Source organism: Meriones unguiculatus (genome assembly GCF_030254825.1).
Source record: "Meriones unguiculatus strain TT.TT164.6M chromosome 13 unlocalized genomic scaffold, Bangor_MerUng_6.1 Chr13_unordered_Scaffold_37, whole genome shotgun sequence".
NCBI classification, from domain to species: Eukaryota; Metazoa; Chordata; class Mammalia; order Rodentia; family Muridae; genus Meriones; species Meriones unguiculatus.
In genome coordinates this window covers 5730284-5742770 of record NW_026843647.1, presented here as the reverse complement: position 1 = coordinate 5742770, position 12487 = coordinate 5730284, and positions in this window count along the sequence as shown.

The window sequence follows — 12487 nt, the reverse complement described above, 5'->3', positions numbered from 1 at the left end:
ATCTGGGAATTGTTTTGTAGATTTATCAGGTGTGAGTGTTCTCCAGAATTCTGCCTTGTGATTGGTTGTGTTTTTCAGTCATGATTGCTGTTGCAAAGAAAAGCTTCTTCTGACAGTGGTGAACTATACTTATCTGTGTTCATTATTAAAAATATTTAGGTTGTAACATGTAACATATTCATGCATGGACTTACATGTATTATAGGGATTTTATGTAAATAAATTCCCAGTATGATTGCTTAAAAACCTTTCACAAATATTTACTGTTATTTGTTCTGCTTCCTTCTTTCATATTTATCCACCTTGATAATTAGGGGACCTTCCCCACATTATCCCAATCAGATCAATTGTACCTGCCATTTTATTGCTTGCCCAACATTTTTTCTTGTTTCTACATGGTGATACTCACATCTGAAACACGGGATCTAGATGCCCCAGTATAGAGAATGAGAGATATTTGTCTTCTGGATATGGGTTACCTAAATTATAATTTTTCTACTTACAACTAATTATGTGTATGATATTTATCATGTTAAACATATTTATAATTTTCCATTTCCTACCTATTGTGAACACAATAGCAATGAAGGTGACTGAGCAAGTATTTCTAGAGTGGGGTGCTGAATCTAGGAAAGGAGAGCAGGGCTAGGTAGTAGATTTATTTTTTTTTCTTTTAGAAAATTCTCTACTCTGATTTTTGGAATGGCTGAACTGTTTAAAAGACCCTCCCCCTTTCCAGAGATCTATTTTCATGACTGTTCTATAGAAGAATCTCAAATACCACCAAAAGCCCTGTTATACTCCCCAAAATAAGAAATAAAACAAGTATTTAGTTCATGCACTGTTTATCTAAATTACTATCATGTAATTACATTTTTAATATTGTCCACAAATTAATAAGTAACATGACTATCTTACTAAAATTATTTCAGCAGCAGCTTCTATTCTGAAATAGAATGTCTGTGATTGTGAGACAAAGTGAGGAGCTCTTATTTTTGTTTAAATATACATTTCAGAAAAAGGTTACTTAAAAGTATGTAAATAATTTAATTTTAGTATACTAATGGGTTTATTAGAAAACTAATACATCAAAACGATCAATTTTTATTTGCTATTTTTTTGTTTTTAATACATCTCAAAGAGTTCATATCAGGTCTTAAGAGAATAATGTAGCACTTAGGGAAAAAGATGCATCCCAGAAGTCCTGCACTGGAGGCCAAGATGGAGAAGACTTCCACAGCCACCATGGCTTTGCCCTTGGTGCTCTGGTAGACAGGGATGAAGGTGACCCAGACACTGCAGAACACCAGCATGCTGAATGTCAGGAACTTGGCCTCATTGAATGTGTCAGGCAGGTTCCTCACCAGAAAAGCCACAGTGAAACTGCCTAGGGCCAGGGACCCTAAGTAGGCCAGCACACAGTAGAAAACAGTTACTGAGCCCTTGTTGCATAAAATGATGACTTGAGCATTTTCAGAGTGTGCATCTGTGTCAATATAGGGAGGTGAGGTTCCCAGCCAGACTCCACAGAGAATAAGTTGGATCAGGACACAGATGGGAATGACAGCATTATAGACACCTGAGACAAAGAATCTTCTCATTGTTCTCCCTGGTTTCATGACTCTAAAGGCCAGAATTACAGTTATAGTTTTTGCCAAAACGGTGGAAATAGCCAAGGTAAACACAAGTGCAAATGTTATTTGTTGCAGTATGCAGGAGGTTGTGTTTGGATGGCCAATGAAGAAAAAAGAGCAGAGGAAACAGAGGAGGATGGAGATGAGCAGGATGTAGCTGAGAGTCCGGTTATTGGCCTTAACAATGGGTGATTCTCGGTGTTTAAGAAAGATCACCAAAACTGCAGTTGTGCTGACAGAGAAGCATAGAGCTGTGCAGGCTAGAGCCATGCCCAGAGGATCTTCAAAGGACAAGAAGGTCAATCTCTTGGGCAGGCAATAGTTTCTCTCAGGGTTTGGGTACTCTTGACTTGAGCAAGGGATACACACCTGCTGATCTGAGGGGAGGAAGTGAATCAACATTTAAGCTTTTACAAGTATTTAGTCATTGCACATTTAATTCATGAGAGTGCTTTCCATTGATAAGTGTAGCCTGGCATATTCTGCTTTCTGATACTGCCGAGGAAGGAAATCTTTATAATTCCCATTTTTACTCTTTATCTTCTTTAATTAACAATAAACTTTCTGCTGAAGAATTTATCAATTTCTCTAGGGCAGTGAAATATATATTACTGCATATTCAGATGCAGTAACACTGTCAAGCAATCCTTCAAATGCTTTTTTATATACTGTGAGTTTCTAAGTATGTATACAATACAAAGTACTTTGATCACTTCCATGTATAAAAATATACTTCATTAATTCCACCATTGTGCCATTGTGGGTTCTTCTCAATTTTCTTGTTACTCACAGTTTTAATGGATATTTGTTACCCCACTTCTATATAATTTTTCTAAGGTAACATGGGAATAAGTTATATCTGACCTCCATAGATTATGGAGCAATTCTGACTTGGCAGTAAATATACAACACTTGCATCAACAAAGAGCAGCTATCTGCTCAGATCAACTAGTACCTATCTCAGATGTGGAAGTTGCAAATAAATTTCTATAGTCTTTGACATCCTTTGACTCAGGACAGGACTCTTAATATTTCATTATTAATTCCAAAATAATCTTGGGAATTGTTCTAATTTTCAGTCTTGTTCTTTCAGTAATATTCTGAAGACTGAAAAATGACCTACATGTCATATAATAGTGCCATAAATCTATAAATATTAAATCAAAAAGGGAGAATGACACAGCCATATTCACTGAAATTGTTGAGAGTCATGAAGCCAGCACAGGTGCTTGACACAATCCCAGATTGTTAGGATCACTGTTATTCTATATCTAACTCTTTTTCCATGTGTTGTATTACAGGGGACTTTCTGCAATATGATTCAATTTCTGTTTGTTTGTTTGTTTGTTTGTTTGTTTTTCCTACACAAAAGTTATGTTTGAGTCTTTTTTATGAAAAGCCTAAACTTAACTATATCTGTCCACTGTTTGGAAATCTTCTATAGGCCCTGGAGATCATTAAGCACAGACAAACAGATAGAGAGATGAGGCCATCGTTTCAGGAGTTTTCTTGGGCTATATGCCCCTAAACAGTATATTGGTGCAGGGTAAACAAAGACAATATGCAAACCCTGAGAAGCCAAGAGATTTGTGTTAAAATTTACATTTCTTTTATTATAGGCTGAGAACTCCCTGTAAATGTTGTTTAAAGATATGAGGCAATGGAGCATACATTCCTGATGAAATAAAATTTAATAAATAAGAATTGACTAAAATAGACTAAATCTAATTTATAGCATAGATGATGATACATTTAGTAAAAGGAGTTGTTTATTATTATTTTCTATTCATAAAAGACAAGTTCTTGTATTTTCTGTATCTCTGAACTGCAATCAGACTGCAATCATTCTGCAAACACTGCCAGCCTAAAAGCAGGCTGTAATATAGTAAATGTGTTTTCTTTTAAGGAGACATCCTTTGGATTCCTTAAAGTAGAGTTATTGAGCTAACAATAATATCTGTTCCTTTTGTATTTTTTAAATTGCAACTGAACTTGTAACCCTGGATATGTAATTGAAAAAAATCATACACCCACTCTGAATCACTTGTGTAATCATTAGTCTGTGTTTGTACTGTGAAACTTGTATAGAGAAGTGCCTTGTGAGGACATCCTTTGTTAGAGCATCTGTAAGATATCTTAAGAGAACATCCTTATGGTATCTTGCAGGTACAATATTTAACCCATGAAAGCACTCTTCCTATTTCCTGCAGCAGTAGATTAACCTTCCCCCTTTCCTGCCTTCTCCCTATATAAGTTGGGTAAAAATTTTTAATAAACAGAAGCCTTGATCAGATGAACAGACTTGGCTTTCATTTCTTGCTTCTCTTGTTCCTTTTTCCCCCATTCCTTCCAATCTATCCACCTTCGGAACCCCATTGAAGCCCTGAGGGTCAGGGCAATCAAAGAAATAAAGTAATCAAAGATTTTCTATAATTCAATGAAAATGAAGACACAACATGCCCAAACTTATGGGACACAATGAAAGCAGTGCTTACAAGAAAGTTGATAGCACTCGGTGCTTCTTAAGGAAATTTGAGACATCTCATACAAGCAATCTAAGGTCACACCTGAAAGACCTAGAAACAAAACAACAAAAAAGATATAGACACACTGAAGAGGAGTAGATGGCTGGAAATAATCAAACTCAGTGCTAAAATCAATATACTAAAACCAAAGTGATTAAAAGAGCCAACAAAACCATTTTTTTACTTCTTTGAGAGAATCAACAGCATAGACAAGCCCTGAAACAAAGTAACAAAAGGCAGAAAGACAGTACTGAAATGAACAAAGTTGAAAATGAAAAGGGGACATAAGGACAGACACAAAGGAAATAAAAAAGAATCTTTAAGTGGTACTTCAAAAGCCTATACTTTACAAAAACTTTATATAGAATGCACAATTTTCTTGATAGATTCCACTTACCAAAGTGAAATCAAGATCAAGTAAATAAATTAAATAGGCCTATCTCCCCTAAGTAAATAAAAAAAGATATAGACACACTGAAGAGGAGTAGATGGCTGGAAATAATCAAACTCAGTGCTAAAATCAATATACTAAAACCAAAATGATTCAAAGAGCCAACAAAACCATTTTTTGATTTCTTAGAGAAAATCAACAGCATAGACAAGCCTTATAAAATTGCCTAAGGGTTGGCCTTTTTCAGTTTAATAAATAATAATAGATTCTCATCATTATAATAATGCTTCTTCCTTATGACTTTTTATTTTTTTAATAAAATTTTTCATTTTTAAAATAACACATTTACCTCACTATACCTCTTTGTTCTTCTTTCCAGACCTTCTCCTGGACCCACCTTATATTTAGTGTCTCTCAAATTCATGGACTCTTTCTCATTAAATGTTGTATTTGTGTCTTTGTCTTTTTATTCATAAATACTAATTGCTCATTCCATGTGATGTTACATGTATATGTTATCACATGGATGACAATAACCTTAAACAGGCAGCCATACTTTCATTTATGAAGACTGGCTTTTTCTGCTATTGTTGGTACTTGAAATGTCAACTTTTAAGTGTTTTAAATGCAGTTCCATTTTTTGTGTATTGAGGAAACAATTACACATCTACTTTTCCCGGAGTTACTTTCAGGCACCGATCATTACATTTGTTTATTACAGAAATATAATTCAATCTTGAACAACTGGATATCTCACATTCAATGGGTAGCCTAAAGCAAGTATCACTGCAAGAGTTGAGATGGCCATTTCATGAACCAAAAGGAAGAATTTTTAAGTAGGTTGATTTTGACACAATAGCAAGAGAACTGCCACTCAAACCTTCACACATCGTGTGGAATCAGCAGTGGTTACTAATGGATTCAGGGATGAGTGAAAGAGACATAGAGAAGAGCACTACATTATGATACCATGGTCACTTCTTAGCTTTCTGATTCTACATTCCCAAGCATGTAAGATATTAACATATAACATATAATATATATCTTTGAGAAAAGATATTATTTTTATACCTGTCTGGTTGGAAATGTGCTGCTCTGGACAAAATACACAAGAAAAACAGCAGATAGGTCTCTCTTCTTGTGGAACTTTCAAGAATCCTGGACCACAGCTCTGTGAACATACAGATTGAGGAATCTGAGGGAAACACAGAAAAACTGGTAGTAATATTATACATTAATTTAAAATAATTTAGGCTAAATAACTTAAATTCATATATCTTATGGAAATTCTATGGGTTTATGAGGAAATCAGAGTGTTTAATACAAGAGTGTAGAATGGAAATTTGAAGTTAGCACACTTTCCAATGCTAAATGTTCAACATCCTTTTATGGTGATTAATCTGTGACTCACTTCTTCCTAGCCTTTGTGAAATGTGTACAATGTCCATATATTTTCTCCTGTGAGGCAGCAAGCCAGAACTCATTTTTCATATGAATTATGAAACAGTTGGATTGTCAGACAGAAACCCAGTCCATCTTTCCTCATTTATTTCTACCTTTACATTTCCAATCATGTAGTAATACCCATGCACTCTGATTCAGCTGCAAAAGGAAGTTTACTTTTCTCATGAAAGATGGTTTGGCCATTAGTGAATTATGATCTATTACTGTGACTTTTACCTTTAATTCGCAATGCTAGGAATACTTCTTTCTTTTTAAATATTAGTTACACTGTTACATAGGATTTTCACCAGTTGCACATTAGTTAATCACATTAACTACTAAACTAGCACAACTTTAGTTTGTTATATGTTAAAAATTGTGTAGGACAGGAACAAACATTTCTATCTATTCTTAGACCTCTTTTTTGCCTTTATTTGGATTCATTTTCTATCTCATAAATTTTAATATATTAACAGGAATATACCTCTGCATAACTGGCTCAGCAGTTAAGAGCTCATACTTTTCTTGCAGAGAAATATAAGTTCAGTTCCTGGCACACATATCTGGCAACTCATATACATTTGTTACAGAAAAGTGTTCTATCAAAATCCATAGTTTATTTTCTGTTCATGCTAATTCACAAATGTGCAAAATTTTTGAGATGCTTGAGTATGAGTTATATAAATGGAAGGACACTTGAGCATGATCATGCATGTATAATAAATATGTCAATATGTACATACATTTGTATGCATGTGTATGTACACATAAACCACACACCTACACACCTATATAACCATGAACACTCATTCATTAACTGCAGCATGAATGAACACACATTTAAATTTACTTCATCTAATTGAATCTGCAGGAAGTAGTTAAGTAGTGGTTTATTTCTGAAAATAATCAAATTGGACTGAAGAGATGATTTAGCATTTAACATTCTTGTCACATGAACATGAATACCTGAACTGATCATCCTGAAGGGATTGAAAGAAAAGTTGGGTGTAGAATATATTCCTGTAATAGAAATTTTGTGGTCATGAAGACAGTGAGAAATTCAAGGATATGCTTTCCACTGAATACAGCAAGACCATAAGCATAGGTTTCAGAGAGATAACCAGTTTAAAAATAAAAGGGAGAGCAACAGAGGAAGATAACCAGTGTTGAGTGTGGCCCTAACAAGTACATGTGCTCAGTCACACACAAGCTCACAATCACAATAGAGCTAAGAATATAGAATATAATAATAATTTTAAATTTTCAAAGAGACATCATACAATCAGGGAGGCAAGACACATACCTAAACACAATAAAGGCAATATACAGCAAGCCAATAACCAACATCAAGTTAAATGCACAAAAACTTCAAGCATTCCTGCTAAAATTAGGGACAAGACCAGGCTGCCAATTGCACCATATCTCTTCAATACAGTGCTTCAATTTCTACCTAGAGTGATAAAACAAGAGATCAAAGGGATATAAAACAAGAAGAGAAGAACTGAAAGTATCATTCTTTGAAGATGATAAGTGACCCCCAAGATTCTACCAGTGAACTCCTACTGCTACTAAACAATTTCAGTGAAGTGTCTGGATATAAAATTATTTCAAAAAAATTCAATAGACTTTCTGTACACAAGCAACAATAAGGCTGAGAAAGAAAGTAGGTGAACACACACACACACTTCACAAAGAGCCACAAATACTATAAAATATCTTGGGGTAACACCAACCAAGCAATTGAAAGACCTGTATGACAAGAACTTCAAGTCTTTGAAATAATAAACTGAAGATTTTGGAAGATGGAAAGAACTCCCATGATCATAGATTGTTAGGATTAACATACTAAAAATGGTCATCCGGCCAAAAGGCATCCTCAGATTAAATGCAATTCCCATTAAATTCCAACACAGTTCTTTACAGACCTGGAAAGTTCAACCATTAACTTCATATGGAAAAATAAAAGACCCAGGATAGCCAAAAACATTCTGTATAATAAAAACTTCTGGCAGTATCAACATTCCTGATTCAAGCTATACTACATAGTAATAGAAATAAAACCTGCATGGTATTGGCACAGAAACAGACAGGTTGATCAGCCGAACCAAATTGAAGGTCTAACTAGATGTCTGCATGTAGAAAATGCAAATAGACCTGTATGTATCATCCTGCACATACTCAAGTCCAAGTGGATCAAAGACATTGAAGTAAAACCAGAGACTCTAAATCTATTAGAAGATAAAATGGAGGAAAAGCCTGGAACTCATTAGCATAGCAGACAATAGAATGACAATAGAACAAGCTCTGAGATCAACAATTAATAAGTGGGATCTCATGAAACTATAAAGCTTCTGTAAACCAAAGAAATCAAAGAACAAAACAGCAGCTTACAGATTGGGAAAAGATCTTTACCAACCCTACATCACAGAGAGGGCTGATATCCAAAATACACAAAGAACTTAAGAAATCAAACATCAGCATATCAAATAATCCAATTAAAACATGAGGTACAAAGGTAAACTGAGAATTCACAGCAGGAATCACAAATGGCTGAGGAGCACTTAAATTCTCAATGTCTTTACCCATCAGAGAATTGCAAATCAAAATGACTTTAAGATTCAATTTTACTCCTGTCAGAATGGCTAAGATCAAAAACTCATGTGATAACACATGCTGGCAAGGATGTGGAGAAAGGGGAACACTCCTGCGTTGCTGATGGGTGTGAAAATTTACACACCTCTCTGGAAATCAAGCGGGCAATTTCTCAGAAAACTGGGAATAGTTCTACCTCAAGACCCTGATATACCACTCCTGGGCATTTACCCAAAATATGCTCTACCATACAACAAGGACATTTGCTCAGCTATGTTTATACAGGGTATATTTTTAATAACCAGAAACTGGAAACAATTTAGATGTCCCTCAGCCAAAGAGTGGGTAAAGAGATTGTGCTACATTTACACAATGGAACTGTACACAGCTGTTAAAAACAAGGAAACCATGAAATTTGCAGGCAAATGGTGGGAACTAGAAAAGATCATCGTGAGTGAGGTAATCCAGAAGCAGAAAGACACATGTGGTATATATTCACTTACAAGAGGATATTAGACCTATAGTACAGGATAAACCTACCACGATCTGTTGGAAGCCATTGCTCTGGTAGCTGCTTTGATATTTAAATCTCAACAGGAAGACTGCTTTTACCAGGCCTTCACTGAAGCCAGGGAAGAATTTGCAAGTCCATCTCCCTTTGTTTGTGACAGCAGGTGGGAGAGCTTTTCAAAATCACACCTATTGTTTCACCTCCTCATAAATTTAACCCATTTTTCTGAGCTGTTTTTACTCTGGCTTAAAAGCTCTCTGCAATAAAGTCAGGCTGCTGGCTGGTCGAGTCTAATATCTCCACTGGAGCCTCTTGGAAAAGGCCCATGTGTGTTGTGTGTTAGTTTTTTAATTTTAATCCTCACTCCCAACTCAAGAACCATTCAACTCTGATGGCGGGCTCCGGCAACAATCCACAGACACGAAGAAGATAAGTAAGAAGGAAGGTCTAAGGGAGAGTGCTGGAATGTCACTCAGAAGGGGACATAGATTAGACAGCAGAAGTGGATAAAGAGGAGGGACTGGATAAGAGATGTAATTGGGAGAGAAACAAGAGTTGGGATCAGATGTAGGGACAATGTTAGTGGGAGGTTCTAGGGCTGGGAACAAGAAGGGAAACTAAGGTAATATATTTGTCAAGATGGAGGTCGGTGGGAGGATGTGGGTGTTCCTATAACTGAGACCCCTAACAGGGAGAGACGTGAAGCCTGAAGTGACCACCTCTTGGCCAGGCAGGACTAGTGGAGTGAGGGGAAATCAACCCATTAACAAAACCTTTGATCCAAAACTTACCCTGCCTACAGGAAGTGCAGGAATAAAGATTGAGGGAAAACTCCAAATAATAATTGACCCAACCTGAGACACACCACAACAGTAGAGAGTCTTACAGAACAGGTTTCTGGGAGGCTCCACCCTGTAGTTGGTTGATGATACTGGGACAAGCATGGGGTGGAGTTCTATCCATTTTGTGGAAGTGTTGGAAGGCCCTGGAAGGGACAGGAACTCCAAAATAAGACTAACAGAGACAACTAACTAAGAATCATGGGGGTTTACAGAGACTGATACATCAACTAAGGAGCATGTATGGTCTGGGCATTGGCCCTCTGCACATAGTTGGCCAATGAGTAGTTTGTTCTTCATCTTTGTAGCCTGGCAAATGTAGTTGGAGGGGCGGAGGCTGTTTCAAACATGAACTCTATTGCCTCATTTTGGAGCACTTTCCCCTGGCAGGCTGGCTTGAACTGGCCTCAGTGGATGAGATATGGTCAGTTATGATGTGACTTGATGTGTTGGAGAGGGTTGATATGGTGGGAGGGGAGATCATTTTTTTTTCTGGGGGAAAGAGAGTAGGAGAGAGGAAAAGGAGGAGAGGGGAAGCTGAGAGGTGAGGCAAGAGGAACCATTTTGGGGGATGTAAAGAAAGTGAACTGAAATTTAAAAACATTTATTTAAAAATATCTAAAAGACATCACACAATTAATTTTAGTAATCCTTTACAAATATTCTCTACAAATTAAATATTGAAAACTTCCAGACCTGATTGAAGTTGCTTGGCCATTTAATCAGAACTTCATTGATGAAAAAGCCTTGATCTTGTGGACTCTTGAAGACAAACTCTCCCACTTTAACTAGTAATGAAATGTGCTGAGTATGTTCCACAAAATTTTGTATATCATACGTTTCCATAATTTTCTTGTTCTCATTGAAGCTTATTTCATCTCCAGCAGCATTTGTCACTTTAATTTTACTCAGAAATGGATGCAGCTGAAGAGAGACATCATTTGATATGAGTGGCCCATACAAATTACTGTTTGATGACCTTTAAGAGAAATCCATTCTCTCTCTCTCTCTCTCTCCTCTCTTTCTCTCTCTAACATAGCTTTGTTTTTGAAGAGGCTTAGTTTGTTTAGGTGTCCCCCCACACTTGTTTTAGTGAGATGAAAAGTTCTCCCCATGAAAGTAATACAAGAGCTACTGAACACAAAGAGAAATATCTAAGGTATGGAACATGTGGAGCATGTTCTTAGAGTAAACAAGGCCCTGTAACTTTCCCCAGCACCAGCAAAATATTTCTAATTAGAAAATATAATTTTTTTAGAGAAAATCAGTGGATTCATATGTCTTAAGATATGTCTTTTCTGATGCCACACAATGAATATGAGTGTATTTCAATTTGGTAAATTGGTATACATGTATATGAGATTACAATGAGATAATATTATTAGGAGTTTATGCAAAACTCCAGATTCATTTAAAAATGTACAATAAATATGTGCAAACTTTATGTCAGTTATAATTCAGGAAACTGAAAAGAGACCCACTACCTGCCTTCATTTCTCTTTGGTTTGTTTTCTGTCACAACATTTGACTTTCAGCTTTGATATGAACACTATCTGGTACAATGTTCACTACAAATGTGTCTGGTGCCTCTGGAGGCCAGAAGACGGTACTGCCCAGAGTAGAGTTACAGATAGTTGTAAGCTTTTATCTAGATAACAGGAATTGTGGGTCTTTAAATAGCACAAAGTACTTCTAAACACTGAGCCACTTCAGGCCCCCTACATATGTGTTATTTTTGTTTTTGTTTATTGCCTACAAGTGTGTACACATGTACACAAAGTACATATCTGACTCCTGCAGAAAGCAAAAGAGTGTGTCAGATTCTATGGAGCTGAAATTAAGACAGTTGTGAGCCACCATATGTGTGCTGACAACCAAACTCAGGGACCCTGTATGAGAAACACATGCTTATACTTGCTGAATCATGCCCCTAGCATGATTTAATTCCATATTTAACAAATTAAACAGGTTAATGTTTCAAATTATGATGTTCAATATTTTGTTACCTAATTCCTACTCATGTTATAGAACTGTTGCTTAGGTACTCTGTTATCTAGAGAAGGCTTATACAAACTTACCTAATATCACATCTCTGGTAGACCATGTTCAGAAACCGTGACAATGTCTATGTTAAATATTATTGCTTTCCATAATACTCAAGATTACATAGTACACGATACATTCAGAATTTATTTTTTGTTCATCTGTCTTTGATAGAATTTAAAGTTAAATTTACTTGTTCAACAGTCTTCTTAATGTTCCTATTTGAAGGTGATCATCAAGGCTCGTATGTGTGTGGATGATTCCTGTTTATATCTTTTTGGTTTAAAACCTAAACACATCCATTTATCTCTAATGCATGTAGATATAGTCTTATAGTTAATATAGCTTATTAACTGGTTTATGCTCTAACCTTTAAGATGGAAGCACTGTTTGGTTTTAACTTCATTTTATGCAATTAAGAATAAAGAACTTGTACAAGCAATTACTTTTCAGTTACTCATGACTCTAGAACAGGGAATTTATTTTCCATGAAAGGTTCTTCTTATAGT